This window comes from Anolis carolinensis, chromosome 2 (assembly GCF_035594765.1).
Source record: "Anolis carolinensis isolate JA03-04 chromosome 2, rAnoCar3.1.pri, whole genome shotgun sequence".
Lineage (NCBI taxonomy): Eukaryota > Metazoa > Chordata > Lepidosauria > Squamata > Dactyloidae > Anolis > Anolis carolinensis.
In genome coordinates, this window is record NC_085842.1 from 244,942,326 (window position 1) to 244,963,637 (window position 21,312).

Below are 21,312 nucleotides of genomic sequence, written 5' to 3' on the forward strand. Positions count from 1 at the left end.
TAAATGAAGAGATTCAGGCCCATTCCACATTTCAATTTTTTTAATGTTCTCCTGCCCATTATTTTTCAACAGCTAAGGCTGACACTTGCACTAATTCAATTTAAAGATAGAGCTGTTAGGTGCAAAACTTCACAACCAAGAGGCATTGCTGTCCGCAACTCAGGCCCCATCCAGAAAGCCAGCTCATTTCATATATTTTTTAATCTTTCTAGGTGTGTCATCATCTCAGGGCTCTTAGATGTGCTAAGACAGTTTTGAGTACAGTTGCTGTGGCAACCTTTCTCCAATGCCTTGGGTATCTTTTAAGCTAGGGTGAATATTCACTCCTGATAAGGTCATTCCACAGACAATCACACCAGAACGCAGCAGGAAGAATCCAGCCTTTATTATTTTCATGACTTGCCAGGAGGCTGTTAAACTGAGTTTGGGGTGACTTAGTCATTAGACCATTGAACTTTAGCATCTTCACTTCATGCTGACAACAGTGTCATCAGAAAAGGTTTACTTGATTCCAGAAAGAACAACTTTACAAAGAAAAAGCATGAACTGAATGGTCAAAAACAAGTACAGTATCTATAATTTCAGGCATGTAAGGGCTAGATCCAGTTATGAAGCTGAAGCCCACCTGATAACATTACGGAATCAAATCAAATCAATGGGAACTTAGAAAGCCAACACTTGTGTAAACAGAATTGATTTAACGGGTCTTTTCTAAATAAGACCAAAAACTCTATTTAGCTCTAAGTGAAATTCAAGAATAAAAATGGTTAACTGCCTATATATAAGGAAAGCTTTCGGAAAGTCACTCATTGTTTAATATCTATAAATTCCATTCCAAAAGTTACTCAAAAGGCAGCTTAACTGGCAATACTTATATTCCTTCACAGTATTTGATCCCAATGCTACATGCAGAGTTGCAGAGGATGTAATCTCATTATTCCTTTTTAAAAAATCGATTTACTTAAGGATATTACCACAAAAAGTAATGTCATAATAGCAAACAGAATCACTGAATGTTTAGGAAAGTATATTATGAAAATATATACCAAGTTTTGTGCCTGAAAATAAAATGTAAAGAACATGTACACATGTTGCATGGAATATTTTAGTCTTTCACCCTAACAAGCAGAGATAAATTGTTACCACTTGCCTTCATTCTCACAGTGAAAAGGCAGATTTCAAAAACAACCTGAAACTTTCCAGCAACAAGGCTCTCACCAAAGAACTTGTCTTGAACTGAAGGCAAGTGAACTATTCAGCTTCCTTTAAAAATGCTGCAATTCATGGGAAGATGTTTGTTCAGCTTTCTGTTGTTCTGAATGGGACTGAATAGAGGAAATCATTGTACTAGTACCATTTTTAAAAAAATAGTGTTTCCAGGAGGAAAGAGGATAACATAAACTCACAATGACCACCTTAGGGAAATCATCATTTATAAAGGAGCTTTGGGAAAACCTGATAGAAGTTCTGTCTGTTGAACATTTGGACAGACAAAGCCAAATGAGAAGACAAAAAGGAATACTATGGTAAATCAGACATATATTACTGACAATGAGCTTTCTAATAGCTTTTGCACGTTAATTCCTTTGAACACCTTTTCAGAATGGAGACATTGTTCAATTCCTAATTAGACCTGAAACTAGTGATGAGTTTTAGATACAATGTGGAGAAATTACTTTTCCAAACTATATGCTTGGATCACATTGACAGTCCTGAATTTAAAGTCATCTACCAACCCATTTCTTAGATGCCTGAGTATTATCCATGAAGCAGGCCTGGCCAAAGAAATGTTGATGCCGTGCACACACCTCTGAAACAAAGACAAAATGCTGATCCCCGGCCTCTACCTAGTGGCAGTTAATTCTCTTTCACTCTAGTCCAGTGATTCATAACCTTTGGTCCTCTAGGTGTTTTGGACTTCAACTCCCAGAAATCCCAGCTAGTTGTTAGGAATTGTGGGAGCTGAAGTCCAGACACCCAGGGGACCAAAGGTTTGGAACCACTGCTCTAGAATATTACAACAATTAAATCTCTTTTTAACTTCTTTGGAACTCTGGGGTTTGTAGTTGGGGGTATTCAGGATTATTTGACAGAGAGTTTGAGTTCCTCACCAAACTAGTAATCCAGCAGTTTCACAGCATGCAGCCACAGTAATAACGTTGCATCAGAGTATCAAATCATATAGTGTGAATGGGACCTATGTGCAACATTGTCATTGGGGCATTATCTTGCATCAATGAGAAGGCAGGAGACTATAATAGGGTTGGAGGTCAGGGTATGTCCTGCAAACTGCTCTTTCCTCAAACTTTAGCCACTGCTCTGCAGCCTTCAGTTCCAGCTGCCTCATTATACATAATGGTAGGGACAGTCATGACTTCAAATAAGACAGTAAGCTCTTTTACTCTATTCATCAATTATGTTAAAAAGGATGCATTTTAATTAGTTATGTCTTGAAATTTTTCATTTAAATCTAGTCACCAATTATTGACATCAATCCAGTTGACAAGAATGACCACTCCTACCATGTTTCCACAGGTGTAATTCTTACAAAGCACCTTTAGACCATTTTTGTCATTGAGGCTGTTTCTCTCTAGAGACCCTATTGACAGAATGAAAGCATCAGAGCTTGTCTCTTTGGTGCCTCAAAAGAAACTGCAGAGAAGTAACAAGAGTCTTGCTTCAGTGGGAAAGGGAATGTCATTATCTCCAGATTGTTATGAACATCTCATTGTTTGACCATCTCCTCCTTATCAAAGAAACAGAAAAATAACCAGAAGCTTGAAGCTGTACAACATGCTGAACATATCCTGGGGATAGGATTCAGCACCTAAGACAACTCCTCTAAAGTCTTGACTAAAACTCAGAGTGGATTTTTACCCCACTGATATACAATCCATAAGCCAGGACAGTTATAAGTGGTATTTAAATTGACTTTAGTATTGCTTAGTGTAGACTCAATATTTGTTGATTTCATAATTATGAAGGTAGAAATAGTTCAAGAACTACAATGAAGATCTGCAATGTTGAAAGTGACATTTAACCCATTTATTTGTTTAGTTTAGTCAATTGTTATTATAAGAGTAGTGTTTAGATGTGGGTTAGGATGGGAGGAGGATTAGGTAGAAATGTTTAATGTGTTCTAAGTGTCAATTTTTCTTTTCTTTTTTGTTTATATGTAATTTTATGTATCTAAAATTATATTTTAATAAAATATTTTTAAATACATCATAACACAAACACAACATACTTGTTAAAAGCAGCAGCTGCTGCTTTTTATTCTTATTCTTCATGTTCTGTAAAAAAGAGAACCAAACTAGCTAACAGTAAAAGTAAAAGTATACCGACATTAAAATTGAATTAAATATCAAAATATTAAAGATACATAGTTAAAACCAATAAAACCTCTACTGTAACAAGTTACAAACCAAAGGTCTTCTCTACATAACAAGAACTTTGCCTGCCAGCAGAACGTCAGCAAGCAAGGGCCAACCAAACCCCATGTTTTGGCTGCTGGAACCAGAATGTTATGCCCTTTCTTCTGCCATTTCCCAAATTCCCTAATTTCCCTAATTTTAGAGATTTGGGGAGACCTTGAAAACAAATTTCCAGTCCAGCAAATATGGTGGGGAGAAAGTACTATTGCTACTGCTAGCATCATGTTGAATTTTGTCCATTGTGTATCTGTTTCTTATTTCTTCCTTAACCCCCCCCCCCCCCCAATGATAAGAAAAAAATGGCCGTAGAAGTGACTGGGAAACACAAGAAAGTTACAAATGAAATCTGGTGACATCTGAACCTTTCTTGGAATCAGGACAGCTGCAAGATAATTTAAAAAATTGGCTGGAAACATCCTAAGTTTGAAATGACAAAACCCGCAAAGTAGAATAGGAGCAGAAGGAGACAGTCTTGATTCTTGTTTGTTCCAAATGAGGTGCGTGGGAAGAAATTCAGTGGCTACCATTTCTTTCTTCACTGAATCAGCACAAGTTAAAGACAAAACAGCAATGCCTAACTCACTACTGTAATAGTTACATATTTCTGTTTCATTCTGAACACTTTCTTTCTTCTTTGCATTAGGGAGACAAATTATTTCTCCAAGAAAAAAAAACTGCTGTTGAACTTGGAGGAAAACCACCCACAATTGTAAAGGAAGCCAGTACAATAAATACTATTATTTTATGGTTCTCCTGTCTTTTATAAATAGACACATGTATATACACTTTCATTTAATGGAAGGCTTATCCTGCTGGGAATATTAATTGAAAAACCAAATGTTTCACATTGTGACAGGTAACCTCTCCCGGATTTGGTATTTTCCCCCCTTTCATATGCATCAACTGTATAATTAGTGCATTTTCTTGTAAGTAGACAGTAATTTCTCTTCAGCGGGTTAGCTTTTGTTCCCAATGTGGCAAAGAAGACACACTGGTAACTAACGACAAACAAACTGCGTTAATACATTAGTCTGACTTATAATGGCAAAAACAGAATTATGTTTCCTACAAAAATAAAGTGTACAGTTTGACAATGACCAGCCTGCCTCCATTCATTTTCTTGGGTTGTTTTTTTTAATCCACAACTAACAACTTCTTACAGACGGAACATTGTTTGGTACAGATCTGCCACTTTGCTTATTAGAAACTACAATCTTTTTTTCTAAATTACTACTTCAATTCAAGGTTAATCTGCTTCTGCCATCTTGTGGCCAGGTCATAGTTAATTCTGGAAGAATTCACATTACTTACTCCTGTTTCCCTCCTCCTCTTCTATTCTTTTGATCATGTTTTTTGAGTTACCTTAGATTGGTTTAAGTAAAGGCGACTTGCACTTTGGAGAGTATAGGATATCTTAGCAGTCCATTTTTTAGATTCTCTTTGGAAGTATATTGGTATTCTTAATACTACTTGTTGAGACATAGAAGTAGTAAGTACTACTGAGTGCTCATGTTTTCTTTGTGGGCTTTCCAGAGGTGTCTGGTGGGTCAAAGAAAAAAATCGTTAACACCAGCTTTATAGTCAAGAGATAAATATGCAGAGATTATACATGTGATCACAGGGGAAATCAGATATTGTAAAAATTAGTTGTAAAAATTAGCAGAATGAATGTTCATTTGGCTAGCAATGCCTCTTCAGCAAATATCACAGTCCTTTTTCATAGTCCTTTTAAATACAATGAATGCAGCCTGGAATAGCCCTGTTTATATTCTGCTGTTGAAAGGATAATTGGATTCATTGGGATCATGAAATACCATACAATATAAAAATTACATGTTTTAGTTTAACTCACCTTTATTCCAGCTTGTGATTGGTGTGTCTGAGTTTTTTGCATGGGAGTCACTTGATTCTGAATGAACACGTCTTCAGGCAGAAAATATTTTAGAAACCATAATGTGTTGGACTTCTCCTTTGGGTCATAACCCTACAACGCAAGCAGGGTGAGTAGTAGTATCTTCTTAAATCATAGTGGACAAGTGTTGACACATATTAAGCTTCTCCAGAGCAACTTCTCTCATGATGGGTCTCCTTGGAGGTTGCTTCCAGGCTTTGGAGCCTTCTGCCAAAGGAGGCCATGATAGCTCTATCTCTGTTGTTCATCTTCTGATAAACATTTTACCAAAGCAGCTTTTGGACTAAGGTGACTTGCCATAATGTAGGTTTTAATCTTATGAGCCCTGTAAATAATTTTTATATTGTTGTATTTTTGTTGGGCAGGTTTTCAGTTTGATGAATCTTAAGGCCTTTATTATTTTATCTTTCTTTGTTTTATTGACTGCTTTGAGTATTCTTTTGGTAGAAATGCAGAGTATGAATTTAATGCCATAAATGCATGAGCGAGTGAGCTATGAAGTGGTAAATAAATATCCTTAAATCAAATGTCATTGCATTTCTTGACTCAGCCATGTTCTGCTATTGTGAGGAGGGAAGAAAAAAAACTCAATCAGTTAGGCTAGCCATACATTTTCTTAACCTGTGTCATATTCTCTCCACCTGTCTTTCTCTCAACTAAAAATCTCTCTTGAAGCCTTTCACTACTAAAGTTGAAGGCACTTTTAAGCAAGAAAACTGACTGAGCTTTCCCTCAGTTTTATGGTAACAGTGCCCTCTGCTGAAATAAGGAGGTCTGAATACGGAAAGCCATCCAATTCAGTAATTCTGTTCAACATGTACATCTTTTTGAGCAGGCTGAACTTCTGCCAACTTTGTTCTTACATTAAGATACTGATATTTAGCAAACCATAACATGCTTGAATTCAGATTTATCGTAATGCGAGAATTAGTCTCAGGGAGAAAGATACATTACATTTTAAGAGAGCAGATAAATTACTCCAGATACATACTTCCATATAGATGCAAAATCTTTGAACCCTATTCAGATGTTTGTGACAATAAACCATAAGGGAGGATGAGTATGAACCAGGCAGGACTGCCTTTAGTTCTTGTTTTCATTATATTCAGAATAGTTGTCTGAAGTAGAGAACTTCTGCCCATATGAATTATCATTGAATAAACTTTGGGAGCTTTAGTCCTGCCACAGAAGCAACAAATGCTTTTTCAGAGTTTGGAAAATGCTGGTTGAGAGATTCTAGGAGTTTTAGTCCCAAAGAGTAACTAAATTTATTTTTCTACAGTTACACTTTGCTTTTTTGAACTAACCTCTTAGGTAGATCTATATTTCCCCCACCACCACCATAACAGGAACAACAATTCCAAAATGTTCATTACCTTACCCAACTACAAAATAAATTTCATGTCTAAAAGCAAGAGAATTAGTTATATGCCTATCTTCTCCTCTTCTTTATATTTTCCCCCGGCAAACACCGCCAATTTGTTCAGCTTTGGAAGGGAAGGAAAAAATTAATGCCCCCTAGGATCCTGAACACAACAATTCATATAAAAAGTATTCAGTGCTGCAAAAAATTACTTCTTCAGACTACAATCGCTTACTTTCTTAGTAAGGGATAAGGAAAATTGTTCAAAGCTGTGGTCTAAAAACTAACATTTTCATTATTTTCTGGTATATTCACATTAGGAATGGGGAATTAACTAGGGCTTGTGAGCTGGGAGGGTGTCCAAACCTGAAGGTTTTCCAACCAAAAATCCAGCTACACATGGAATTGTGGCCAGTATGTATAAGCCCAATATCATTTGAAAGCTGAATGAATCTTGAGGTGTTCAAAACTGGTTGTTTATGTTTAGAGTTTAAATAGCTTCCTGCGTGATTTTGTTTTGGTGGAAAAGGGAAGAAAGAAGAACTACATCTCCTTTTTATCCATCTATTTGAATTTTCAAGGGTGATCCTGCGATGAGAAATGTTTTCTCAAATCATGATATAATTTGCAGTAAAAATCAATAAGATGAAATAGTAAAGGTTGTTGATGCTGTGTGTGTCGCACCATCACTTCTGCAAAAATCCCATTTGCAATGCTCTAAAAAATATCATTTGCTTGAAGCATTTAGTCAAATGTGGAAAATTGCTACGGCTCCTATAATAATGTAAGCACCCCTGCTATTCAGCTCCTCCGCATCTCTTCCTAGAATTGTTTCCATCAGTTACTGTGGATGCATAGGTCACACTGCTATCATAAAGAAGAACCAGGAAAAATGTAGTAAATAAATCAGCTGAAATATTCCAAGTACTCATTCACTGACAAGTTTTATATAGCCCTGCATCATCTATTATGCACTGAATTTGTCCAAAACAGATTTACTAGAGAGTCATCCAAGATAGCAAAACTTTGACTTGGGTATGTTGTAGAAAGAAAGAAAGAAAGAAAGAAAGAAAGAAAGAAAGAAAGAAAGAAAGAAAGAAAGGGAAAGGGAAAGGGAAAGGGAAAGGGAGAGGGAGAGGGAGAGGGAGAGGGAGAGGGAGAGGGAGAGGGAGAGGGAGAGGGAGAGGGAGAGGGAGAGGGAGAGGAAAGGAAAGAAAAGAGAAGTAAAGGTAAAGGTTGTCTCCTGACATTAAGTTGAGTCATGTCTGACTCTGGGGGTTGGTGCTCATCTCCATTTCTAGGCCAAAGCGCTGGTGTTGTACGTGGACACCTCTTAGGTCATGTGGTCGGCATGATTGTATGGAGTGCTGCTACCTTCCTGCCAGGATGGTGCCTATTGATCTACTCACATTTGTACATTTTCGAACTGCTAGGTTGGCAGAAGCTGGGGCTAACAGCTGGAGCTTTCCTCCCCGGATTCGAACCGCTGACCTTTCGGTCAGCAAATTCAGCAGCTCAGTGCTATGCCACCGGGGGCTCTATAAAAGAGAGAAGGTAAAGAAAAAAAAGGCAAAATAGTGTAGTTCCAAGTGTTACAAGACATTTGTTTCAAAAGTTGCATTAGCAACTGCTAAAATTATATACATATAATCACAAATTCTAATTAATTAAATTGATCTGAAAAAAATCTACTCTGCACTTTAATGATATACAACAAGCTTAATAAACAGAAAACCAGATCCACTTGTACTTAGTGGTGCAGCACCAAGTCTCTAGCAGGCTTCCACTTCCTGTCAGATCATCCAGAAAAATGTAGGAGCAGAAGAAAAAAGGCATTACCTCCCTCGTATACGAAGACCGATGATGCTAAACCTTACCAAATGCATAGGTTTCCTTTGTTGAGGCACATCTGCTGAAGAATTCATAATGAAAATTACATCTGGATATTAATTCTCCAGAGTCAGTGCTACAGAAACGGAAAACATCTTATACAAAATCATTTGTAGTGTCTGTTTGAATCCACCTTCTAACCCAGACATCTCTCTGCTGGTAACTATAGCAACAATTCTTTGTGTGTCTTTACCCCGAACTTCTGCAAAAAGTGTTAATTTGGCTGAACGCGAGGTTACTTGAAGACCCTCTCTCATTATGGTTTCAAATTAGTGGCATGTATTAACTTTAATGATTAAAATGACCTTTCATGAGGAAGGCGTCACCTTAATCAGTGAGAATGATGGGTAGTCCTTTTGTTCAGGTCTCATTGTCCTCTGGAGATTTCTTACTTAGATGGCAGCCTCTGTTGGGGAAGCGCCAAGACAAACTGCAATGGGAAAACCAGGTCCTGGTCTGTGTTGCACTACTCCTCCCAATAGAGCCAATGCTGTCCAGATGTGTTGGACTACATCAGGGATCCTAAAACTTTTAAAGTCAATGGCTGGTTAACTGTTGAAAGGTTGCACTATTATTTGAAAAAAAAACTTAAACAAATCCTGTGTACACTACGCATATCTCATATATATAGATAGATAGATAGATAGATAGATAGATAGATAGATAGATAGATAGATATAGATATAGATATAGATATATAGATACACACACACACACACACACACACACACACACAAAAGAACAATACAATATTTAAATACAATATTTAAAATGAGGAACAATTTTAACCAACATAAGCTTACCAGTGTTTCATGGGAAGTGTGGGCCTGCTTTTGGATGATGAAATTGTCAAATTAATTAGGATTATTGTTGTTGTGTGCCTTCTTTGTGACTCAAAAATGCCTGAGGAACTCAAGGCTAAGATCTACACTACAGTTGTGTGCCCAGTAGCCCTCTGCAGGGTAGAGTGATGGCTAGCAACAAAGAAACATGAACAAGCTCTTAATACAATGGAAATGGAAATGCTGAGATGGACACTTGGCTTGACACTTCTTGACCATGTGCCAAATGATGACATCCATCAAAGACTAGGAATAAAAGCGATCAGCAAGAAAATGCAGGAAGCCAGACTACAGTGGTATGGTCATGTCATGAGAAAAGAACCAACATCAATAGCACAACCACATTACGTTTGGAGATTGCAGGACAACGACCACGTGGACGGCCAAAGAAAAGATGGATGGACACCATTAACGAAGACATGCATGCTGCTAACCTGAGGATGCCCAAAACAAAGCCCCGTGGAAATGACAGTCACAATGCTAACTCCTCCATTGGGAAAATAGCTTACAAAGAAGAAGTTGTTGTGTGCCTTCAAGGATGACCCTAAGTCTAAAGTTTGGTAAATGACCTTGGAGGGTTGCATCCAGCCCGTGGACCATAGGTTGGGGACCTCTATTCAATACACACATTGATCATGTTGGTTGCACCTGGAGGGTACCAGGTTGCTGAAACGGAGTCCATAGTACCAATCTCTATGTATCTGGTTCCTAAGATCAGAAAACACTATGCCTTTCAGCTAAGAATTCAGTGGAATTCACATATAGCCATCAATAGGTTTATTATGTTTTTCACAACTAAGGAGAGTAGCTCATAGTGAATAATGCAAACTTTAATAGTACTAAGTATGAATTATTAAGAGAAATGTTTGCATAGTATGAAGTAATCGTGCAGTTGTAGATCAGACATGGATCGTTAATAAACTATTTTTCAGTGTTAATGTATTTTGAGAACAGCAGAACATCCCAAGAATTAAGCACACCATGTTTAAACTAAGAAGGATGTATTTTGTTCTCTTTGTGATAGTTCCTGAGGAAGTGAGACATAAGACTTCATCACATGGACAAAATTGCTTGTCCTATGACAGTTCAACTTCACTTCAGGCATGGAACCCACTGGATCCCATCACATGATGTAGATCTACTTCCGGTGGGGCTTTGTGCCTGAAATGAAGTTGAACTGTTGTAAGAGGCAGTGCCGACATCATGCGAGAGGCAGTGCCGACATCATGCGAGGCTTCCCATATTGCATAGAGAAGAACGGGGGAAGCCAGGCGCAACGCTTCCCACGTGGGATGAGGTAAGGGGCAATGTGAGTGATGCGGGGCACAGGGCAATGGGATCCCCATGCTCCTTCTGGGTTCGCTATGGTCCATGGCAAATCCCCCCGCTACCGTCTGGCATGCTGACCTAATTGCGAGGTCCATAGCTTTGGTAACACATTACTCCATTATATCCACTTCTGAGAGTACAAATGGGTCAAGAATGTAGATTCAAGAATATTTATGGGCACTTACCCATCGGATCCTGTATCAGCTGCATGGGATGCCAATTCATGGGTTGTCAACTGGAATCAATTCATATCCTAAACAATTAAATCCCAAATAGCTTGGGCCCAGAATGTTTCATGGGCCATCTCTTTGTACAGCATCCTATTCAAGCCCTAAGAACTGCTGTAGAGACCTTTTGTGTTCTGTATGTTAACACAAAAATGCTGTTAAGCAAGTGAGATAGAAAGAGAAGCAGCCTTCTAAAGAGCCATATCTAATTATAAAAAGCAGATGACATTCAGCCCCATGACTCTCTGCTGATGGACACTGGGGACCTTTTTTATTCTAGCAGACATTGTTGGGTGAAGAGCAGTATGGTTTTACCTGATGCCTTTGTCTATAATGGCACATGCTGTAGATTTATGAAATTATTTTTAAACCCCTCAGAAGTAGCCCTGAGATATGAAAAAGCATATAAATATAGAGGGCTGTTTTGCGTTGTCATAGTCGCTACCACAACAGAATACTATTTGTGGTTTGACCCTGTTTAGCAAAGAGCCACTTCCTTTACAGTAAAAACTTTCAGAACATTTTTGTTTGTGATATGCTGCTTCCTCTGTGGAAAAAAAACAATCCAATTTCCACCCTCTTTATAGGCATTTCAGAAGGTCCTGTGGCTTTCAACAGCTCATCAATATCACAACTGGTACATTCTGAGACTATATCATTCTCCACAATTTCCTTCTCTGCCTTAGCTTTTAGCCGTCAGCAAAATGCAAGTGTTCAATAGTGTCTTAAGGCATTAGAACTGTTCACAGGATTCTGGAAGTTAACTGACAGTGAAAACTTCATTGAGATACTGCTGGGAAAGCAATGATTTGGGAAGTTTTGACTCTGAGAAGTAATGAGCACCAAGTATAGGGTGGGAGCGGGGGACGGGGGGATTTTCAGTCTTTCTTGGCTGCAGCAGACATAGAAAATACAGCGAAATCTAGAATATTTCATCCATTACATAAGCCCAAACACAAACCATTATCTATGCCATCTTGCAAGAGTTGAAAGGTGACATATAGAAATTTTAATGGGCTGGATGCAGTCTAATAAAATGAAATTGATACAAGATGGAGTTTTTTGGATTGGTGATTGTTAGGTCTTTAGAACTGAGTGATTCCCCCTGGATGAAGTACTTTCCAGAAGGGATCAATAGGTATCTTGTAAGTACCCCTTCAATTAACAGTTATGAGATTTACCCATGCATTCATCTTCAATTTGCCTATCTATATCTTCACAACTGCTATATAGTCACAATGATGACACCATTATCACAATCATACTTCACCTCCAACCTACTTTTATCAGCTATGTGAATAGAAGGAGGGTCTTTCTTATGGCAATTGAAACATGGGTGCTTGATATTTCAAATTTTGAAGGTTTGAGACAGGAGATGTAGCTAATAATGAATACTGGACATAATTCCAAGTACCACCAAATAGTTACAGTTAAATAATTATAACTAACTATTATAGAAAACATTTTAAAGTACTTACTTACTTTACTTAGGCGATCCCTCGTAGTTCGAGGATGATGGTCCCCCATTTCTTGGAAGACGCCTGTGCGTGATTTTTTTTTAATGTGTGGAGGTCGGTGCATGGCCGGTCAACACACAGTCTTCACAGATTGAGGTCCCAGCAGTGGTGTGGTTAACACAACGAGAGTGGCTTCTCAGTCTGTTGCAGCCTTCTTCCTCCTTCACAGCCGTTGTAACAGGTACCATGTTATCCTGCACCTGCTCCGCCGTTGAGGTCTTTGGGTCTTTGGATTGTTCTTGGTCTGGATCCTCCCCTGTGGCCACTCCTGGGAGTGCATGACTCCAGTGGTTGTGTCCACAGGTTCATTGGAATATGCAAGCCCCCTCACCACGTCAAGGTGACAATCCATCGAGGGGGATTTTTTAGTAAACTGAGATCCTATGAAATCAACTACTTAACTACTTAATTAAACTACTTCATTAGCAGTTCACTAGATATTTGGCCCCAGCTATACCTTACTAAGCTCCCGCACTTAATCAATGTCCTTTGTCCTATGGATGTAGTGTTTTAATTGACATTGCCCTTCTAGCCTTAATTTATTATTGGCTCCTACACTTTTACACCAGCCCCGTCCTGAAGCTCTGTTGCACAAGCTCCTACCCTCAGAAATTCAGGATTTATTACTGTTCAGACTATTGGTGTGATGCCTCATGGGCCTTGTAGTCCTGCTCCCAGTGCCATCGTCGCTAATGAAGACGAAAACATGGGGTTTTCGCCGGCTCAGCAAGAGCCGGAATCTTTCCAGATGCCTGATGTTGATGTTTTTGCCCAAGAACCCATTAAAACAGACCTTGAGCAGCTCTCACCCCCTTTTGCTAGGAGACAGTCCTATGCTGCAGACAGGGGAGTGAAGGAACAGATTTGCAGGAGCTTGAGAATTGCAGCTAAACAAGACACTGATTAGCCATGTTTCCCCTGGGAAAATCTAGGGAGTCTCACATCTGGAGAAAGCTGGGTTTCGTTTCCTGTTCTCTAGGGAAAGAGAACGCTGGACACCTGTTTGGCAGGAAAACGAGACCCAGATATAGGTGCCTGGCACGGTAGGTTCCGTGCGGAGTCAACGGAGCAGCTTCAGGAGTGAATTCATGTTTCCAGCCTAGTGTGGACTTCGCAAAGTCCACAAACCCAGTTACCTTGCCTTGCCTATCCAAGTATTCAAGATTTGCCTTGCCTTGTTCCTAGCCACGGATCTTGCTTCAAGAATCAAGTTTTATTCTTGACCTTGTTGTGTTTTTTACCTTGGACCCTGAAAGACCCTGGACGTTTCCCCACACTATTGCTTGGCAATAGTGTGTGTTTCGGTTTCTTGGATTCAACTTTGAACTCTAATATAATATATTGGACTTTACATTTCTGGACTAAATTTGACCTTTCCTGAAAGGTCTGTTGCTGGACTATATTTTCTACTTGCTTTTATTATTCTTACATATTTCTTTAATAAAGATATTAGATAGATATTGGCCTCCGTGTCCGGTTCTTGGTGCTCCGTTGCCACGGGCGTGACAATTGGTTGTTTTATGATGTTGCTTTTATGTTGTTATAATGTTGTTTAATTTTACTGAGTTAGGTTTTTAATCTATTTCTGATTGGGCTTGTCCCCATGTAAGCCGCCCCAAGTCCCTTTGGGGAGATGGAGGCAGGATAAAAAAATAAAGTTGTTGTTGTTGTTGTTGTTGTTATTGTTATTGTTATTATTTAGCTACTTAGTTAACTAAGTATATTTACAATATGGTATAAGAGAACATGGAAACTAGATTAAAGAAATCAGAAAGTCTGGAAATTAGGAAATTTACCAACCATGGTTCACAAATTGTTTGCTTTCTGATATAGGCAGTTGTTGAAGCTGGAATTCACTAATTCAGTTTTCTGTGCTGATTGTTGCATACCGAGTTTCAATTATGACAATGTAGTTCATTATTCTACTCATTTATTAAACTGTGTTGTTATTTCCTTTGAAGATAACTTTGACTAATGGATACTCTCTCATAAATATTCTGTCATTGCCTACCTTTTGAGGTAAGAAGTGTAACTTGTCCAAAGTCACCCAATATATTCCTATGGCATTGCTGATTCAGATAGTCATCTCCCAGAATCCTGTTCTATCATTCAACCCACAACATTATGCTAGGTTTATGTTTAATCTTAGTCACAGAAATAAAGTACATATTTAAATGTAAACTAGCATGGATGGGATTGAGTTTAATAGTGAAATATTGGAGTTGCCTGTTACATGTTAAATATTCTATTCAAGCTCCATCTGAGTTGTGATAATAACATTATTGTTTTGCTGAGCATAAGTCAGATGCCAGACTCTACATTCTTTCCATTCCAGAGGCAGGTGCAAAAAGCCATGTCTTGGGCCCAGAGATTTGCTTGGAGTACCAAAATGGAATAGATCTTATAGTCTTTCACACACAGAGAGACAAACCTATGTTTGATTATTCCACATTTTCTTGATCTCAGTAGTATAATTTGGAGCATGGGAATCATGTTGTTACTGTTTTTTCTTCTAAACAGAAAGTGACAGAAAACCTTGCCAGTCTATTTTAAATCAGTGAGAGAAGCCTCATGCACCTAGACCAAGTTTCTGTGCACTCACAAAGAAACTCTGCTACAAAGCTGTATTAAGAGCCCTGGCAAAGTTAGCATTATAGAAGCCTTTTACTAAATCGGTTATGTTACCTCAATCTGAAAAGTCTGTTTGGTTCTGGTACTACACCAAATCCCTGGGGATTAGAATTTTAATTCTCTAAAGTTAAGGCTTTTTCCATCAACTTCTGGAATTGTAAGGAAGCAGGTTTGCATTAAACTGAACCATAAAAAAGTTAATTCATTGAGTCTGAATATTTAAAAGGGATGAGAACCTTCATCAAGGCCAGATAGAATCTTGGTTTCTATCATTGACATGACCTTTGCTGACAATAGCTTTTGTTTCAAGGGTGTGCATACTGTATATCTTGGCCAAGTCCTTGTTTGACCCAGAATTATTCATAGAAACTGGCAGACACTCTGTGTCGTTCCCTTTGTTTTAAAGCATCTCATATTAACATTACCTAGACAAAAGCTCAAGATTTTCTACTCACCATAGTACGCTGTGTTCAAAATGGCATTACATAATAAATAATACAGAAGCATTTCAGCCACTTGTTTGTGCAAGGGAGTCAAACAATGGTGAATCGTTGCATGCCATCAAGAGACTGGAGAGTACATACAGTGTTGGTTTGACCCATAATCCAAGTTCCCGTGTGGCATATGTGGAATTGCACTATAGCTGGTCATTCAACACCCCAAGACTTACAGGTGAACTGGCATAGCACACATATCTCGGTGGCTAGAGGAACAGGGAACAGCAATACTCCCATCACCAGACAAAGAATGACTGCATCTTCTGGGGCCCTTTGTAGGTATTCATAGATGATGCAATTATTTTGCTTCTGACTATGGGATCAGGCTTGGAGAAGTTGCTAAGGACTTAGTTAATTATAAGCTTCCTTCTTTACAGGTTACCCAGTGACCTCCACTGATCTCCCAACAAGGAGGTGACAAAAACATTCAAACGACTCCAAGGATTGAAGAGGCAATGACCTCAGTCCTACATCACCTTAGTGTGGAGTAAATATCCACTAGACTGAGCTATACACCCACCTGACACACTGAAAAAAAGCTCTCTTATGGTCATTTAGTGTCTGGCTATGAGGATGTAGCCAAACGCTTCTGTCAGCTTGTCTGCTCACATCAGTTGTTGTTGTTGTTGTTGTTGTTGTTGTATGTATGTATATCCCACATTCTCTCCTAAAGGAGTTAAGCATGGAATTGCTGTGTGGGGCAGTGTCAGGGGCATTTCACTGTTGTCGGATGAGTATTAGACACTGAAGAGGGATAAAGGGAAGATTAATCCTCTGGTCCCCATAAAAAGGATATTATCTGCATGGATATGGGAATCTTCTTGTTGCTTATTCGTTCAGTCACTTCCAACTCTTCATGACCTCATGGACCAGCCCACGCCAGAACTCCCTGTTGGCCGTCTCCACCCCCAGCTCCTTCAAGGTCAAGCCAGTCACTTCAAGGATACCATCCATCCACCTTGCCCTTGGTCGGTCCCCCTTCCTTCCATTTTCCCCAGCATCATTCTCTTCTCCAAGCTTTCCTGCCTTCTCATTATGTGGCCAAAATACTTCATCTTTGCCTCTAATATCCTTCCCTCTGGTGAGCAGTCAGGCATTATTTCCTGGAGTATGGACTGGTTTGATCTTCTTGCAGTCCAAGGCACTCTCAGAATTTTCCTCCAACAACACGGTTAAAAAGTGTCTATCTTTTTTTGCTTGGCTTTCTTTATGGTCCAGCTCTCGCATTCATGGGTTACCATAGGGAATAGCATTGTTTTAACTATGTGGACCTTCATTGCCAGTGTGATGTCTCATATGTGAATGTCCCCAATAGATTTTCCACTGATTTTCCAGAATTCTTCAGTTAGCATAGTAAATGAGAGGTCTAAGAGTTTGAGCATATATATGGAGAAAGAGAATAAATTCCTTATGTTATTGAGACTCACACTCTGGATTGTGGCATCCTATCCTCCCAAAGCAGTGCAGCTTTCATACCCAGATGACCCATTTTGTGAACATGCTACAAGTTAAATGAAGAAATTGAGTGCTATTATTCAGCAGCATCACTCTCTCCACATGCTAGACTGACCAGTCCAACTTCTGCCCAGCCTACATAACTGCATATGCCTGCCAAAGTAGAAAAGTCCAAGCATTATTTTACATTTAAAAAAGAACACCCCAAGGCTATGAATAAGAAAGTTTCTGTATAATTATACTGGTCCAAATTGAACTATCACAAAATGTGTGGCTCCTCTGTTTTCATGCAAAAGTCTCTTTTTGTGGATTCACCAGACTCGGCCTGTTCAACAGATTTCCAAGAAGTACTGTAAAAAGTTACCCCTTTGGGAATGCTATTAAGAAAGGGATATGGTGGGGGAGCCTGTACACACACAGGTGTGGGAGAAGCATAACTTATTTTTAAAATTATTGGTTCGTATGCATCATCCTCATGTCAGACATGGTTCAATCTCACTTTGTCAAGCAAAAGAAGCAGATGGGATAAGCGGGACCTTTAATAATTCTAACCAACAGCTTGTTCCAAAACAAACAGTTCTGCATTGTAGGCACTTAAAGGGTAAGTGGCATGCACTGTGGGTATATATAGAATCACGCACACGCTCATAGTCACTTGAATACTTTTTTGCTCTAGGTTTTATGACACCCCATAAACAGCATCTGTTAGCACATGCTTATGAATGTTTGTTTAACTTGGTAACCTCTGTTTTGAAGTAGGCTAGTGTGCAAATTTTAACAACGGGTGTCATGAAATTTCTCATGCTTCTCTTTAAATAGTTCACATTAATTACATAGGTCTGGCAGACAAATGTATAGTACACTAGAAGGCCATTGAGAGCAAGACCAAGGAACCAATGTTTTCTAAAAGTCAACAGTGCTGTTTATTCTTATTGCCTAGCCAGCACCAAATCACCCCTTTTGTGCTCCTCAACAAACTCCCTATTGAAAAATGAAAATGCAGACAGGCATGTCTAGTGGCTATGACAGGAAGCTCAATGTCTAGATTGGTTGATTACTTTCTCAAGTTAATTGGCTCTACATGTTTGCAGCAGAAATGGTTGGCATCTAATATTCACACTTTTCACTGCTTCATCTTTAAGGGGACTGTGATTATCAAGGTGGGAAATGGGGTCCATTCAGGGTATGTCTTTGTACTGGTGGGACAGGCACTTTTGAATGCAACTGTACGTTTAGCAGGAGTTTCTTTTGTTGTTTTCAGGGCCAAAACTGCCATTATGAAGACCATGGCAAAGTTACTCTTCTGGGGACTATAAACCTTGCAATGTTTCAGCCAACAGGGGCACTGGCTATGATACTTGGTGGGCTGTGAGAGTTGCCATTCAGAAAACTATGTTTTTCATGTTTTACCATGACCAAAGTTATATGGGAGAAAAATGTTGGCTTTAAAAACACTTGAAATACACTTATACAATCTTACAATAACTAATAGCCCTTTGAAAGCAATCATAAGGCTGATGTGCTCTTGGTCAAAATGAGTTTGACACCCCTTCCCTAGAAGGTTTGGGTACTCAGAAAAATCAAGGTTCCTAACTGAATTGAGGTTTCTTATATTCAAATGAACATGACAAAGACACATCTTTAGACTATCCTACCCAATTGGCTGGATAATTGGAAGTCAAGCCCTGTATATCTGGTGCTACACTAGACTACACTGGTGCAAAATACTTGTCTTCACATGGAACTTGGAAGAGATGTTCACTGGCATTATGACTCAAATACCATATTGGTTGGAATTTTCTGGGATTGCAGTTCAATTTTTCCCCAAACTCTGGCTCTGTCCTGTCATGTCCCATCCAGTTATATTCCTTTGTTCTGTTGTAACGCCACAACAGACATTTGCCTGTGTTCAAACTAACTAAATGAAATTCAACAGGGATAAATGCAAGATACTCCACTTAGGCAGAAAAAATGAAATGCAAAGATACAGAATGGTGGACTCCTGGCTCAACAGCAGTACATGTGAAAAGGATCTTGAAGTCCTCATGGACAACAAGTTAAACATGAGACAACAATGTGATGCAGCAGCTAAAAAAGCCGATGGGATTTTGGCCTGCATAAATAGGAGTATAGTGTCTAGATCCAGGGAAGTCATGCTACCCCTCTATTCCGCCTTGGTCAGACCATGCCTGGAATCACACTGTGTCCAATTCTGGGCACTGCAATTGAAAGGAGATGTTCACAAGCTGGAATATGTCCAGAGGAAGGCAACTAAAATCATAAATGGAGAACAAGCAAGGAGAGGGGAGGCTGAAAGAGCTGGGCATGTTTAGCCTGCAGAAGAGAAGGCTGAGAGGAGACATGATAGCCATGTACAAATACGTGAAGGGAAGTCATAGGGAGGAGGGAGCAAGCTTGTTTTCTGTTGTCCTGGAGACTAGGACACAGAACAATGGCTTCAAACTACAGGAAAAGAGATTCCACCTGAACATTAGGAAGAACTTCCTCACTGTGAGAGCTGTTTAGCAGTGGAACTCTCTGCCCCGGAGTGTGGTGGAGGCTCCTTCTTTGGAGGCTTTTAAACAGAGGCTGGATGGCCATCTGTCGGGGATGCTTTGAATGCGATTTCTTGCTTCTTGGCAGGGGGTTGGACTGGATGGCCCATGAGGTCTCTTCCAACTCTACGATTCCATGATTCAGACAGATCTAATGAGTTATATGAAATGATCATTCTTAATGTTGTTGAATGTATCTGTTGTTTTTGTTGTTGTGTACCTTCAAGTCATTTCCAACCTTAAGGTGACTTTATCACAGGATCTCTTGGCTAGATTTTTTTCAGAAGAGTGCTAAGTGAGATATTTTAGAGTTGGAATTCAAATCAAAATTCATTTCTGCTTCATGTACTCCTTAAATATAGACTGAAGGCCATTCTATGCAATATATTTCATACTTTTGTGCATGAAAGTTTCTGTATATTGAGCTATCATCAGAAAGCAAAAATTCCACTATCCTAGTCACCAATATGGACAATTTTGGATTTTTGAGTATTTTGAATGTACACATTTGGGATAAGGGGTACAAAAACTGTATTTTTTTAAAATACTTTTTGAATATATCAGCATTTTCTTGAGCAGCTTACAATTACAAGAGAGGACGATCTCCTATTTTTTAAAGAATAGGGGAAATGAACATGAAACTGGCTCAACAGATAACACATTCCAAAACAAATGTACCATATAAATGTAATCTGCTTGGCAAGATAAGTGCTTACTGAAACAGAAAAGTTCTAACCACTCTTCTTCCTTTTGAAATACAGTAAAAATAATGAATAGGAAGTGAAGAAATGTGAACAGCTGAAGGAACTTCCTAAAAGGAAATGCAGGTTTATCAGGCAGGAGAGTTTAATATCATCTAAACCAGGTTGAACAAAGAAGGGGAAAGTTGACCTGATCCAGTAGAAACCTGGACTGTGTGAATACTATGTTCTCCATAGAATACCAATGCTGCTTACTTTTCTTTTGTGAAAGTCTGCTTTAGAAACTTCTGCCCATTATTTTGCCCAAGTGTTATTCTCTAAGAGAGAAAAGACATCTCCTAGAGAGATCATGCAATAAAAGAAAGCTTCAGTTTGCAGCTTACTTAAGCTATTGTTCATTTTAAGAATACCAGTCTTAAAAAGCTATCTTGACTTTTTTTTAAAGAAAATTAATAACAGGAACATTCTAGAATCATAGAATCATAACTTAAGATGTACATAGGATTGCCAGAGTGAAATCTGACCATGACCTCTGTACCTTTAATAGTCATAGAAAGAAAGAGTTTCAGCATGTGTTGTTTGTTGCCTGTTTGCATGACAAACAACATCTGCTGAAATTCCTTTGCATATGCAATCATCTAAGCTGTGTCTAATTTCCAATCTGGAATCCTAGATGTGGATGAAGAACAAGTCCACCAACAGCACTCAACAATGAGAGCTCATTATTCAGCTAATAGGTTTAGTTGAAGGCCAGCTGTAGGCATCTTCATGTTCTGCTATGACAGTGGTTCTCAACCTGTGGGTTTTCAGATGTTTTGGCCTTTAATTCCCAGAAATCCTAACATCTGGTAAACTGGCTGGGATTTTGGGGAGTTGTAGGCAAAAATACCTGGAGACTCACTGGTTGAGAATCACTTTGCTATGAGCTTTCTGGAGTCAACTAATTAGCCATTGCAGGG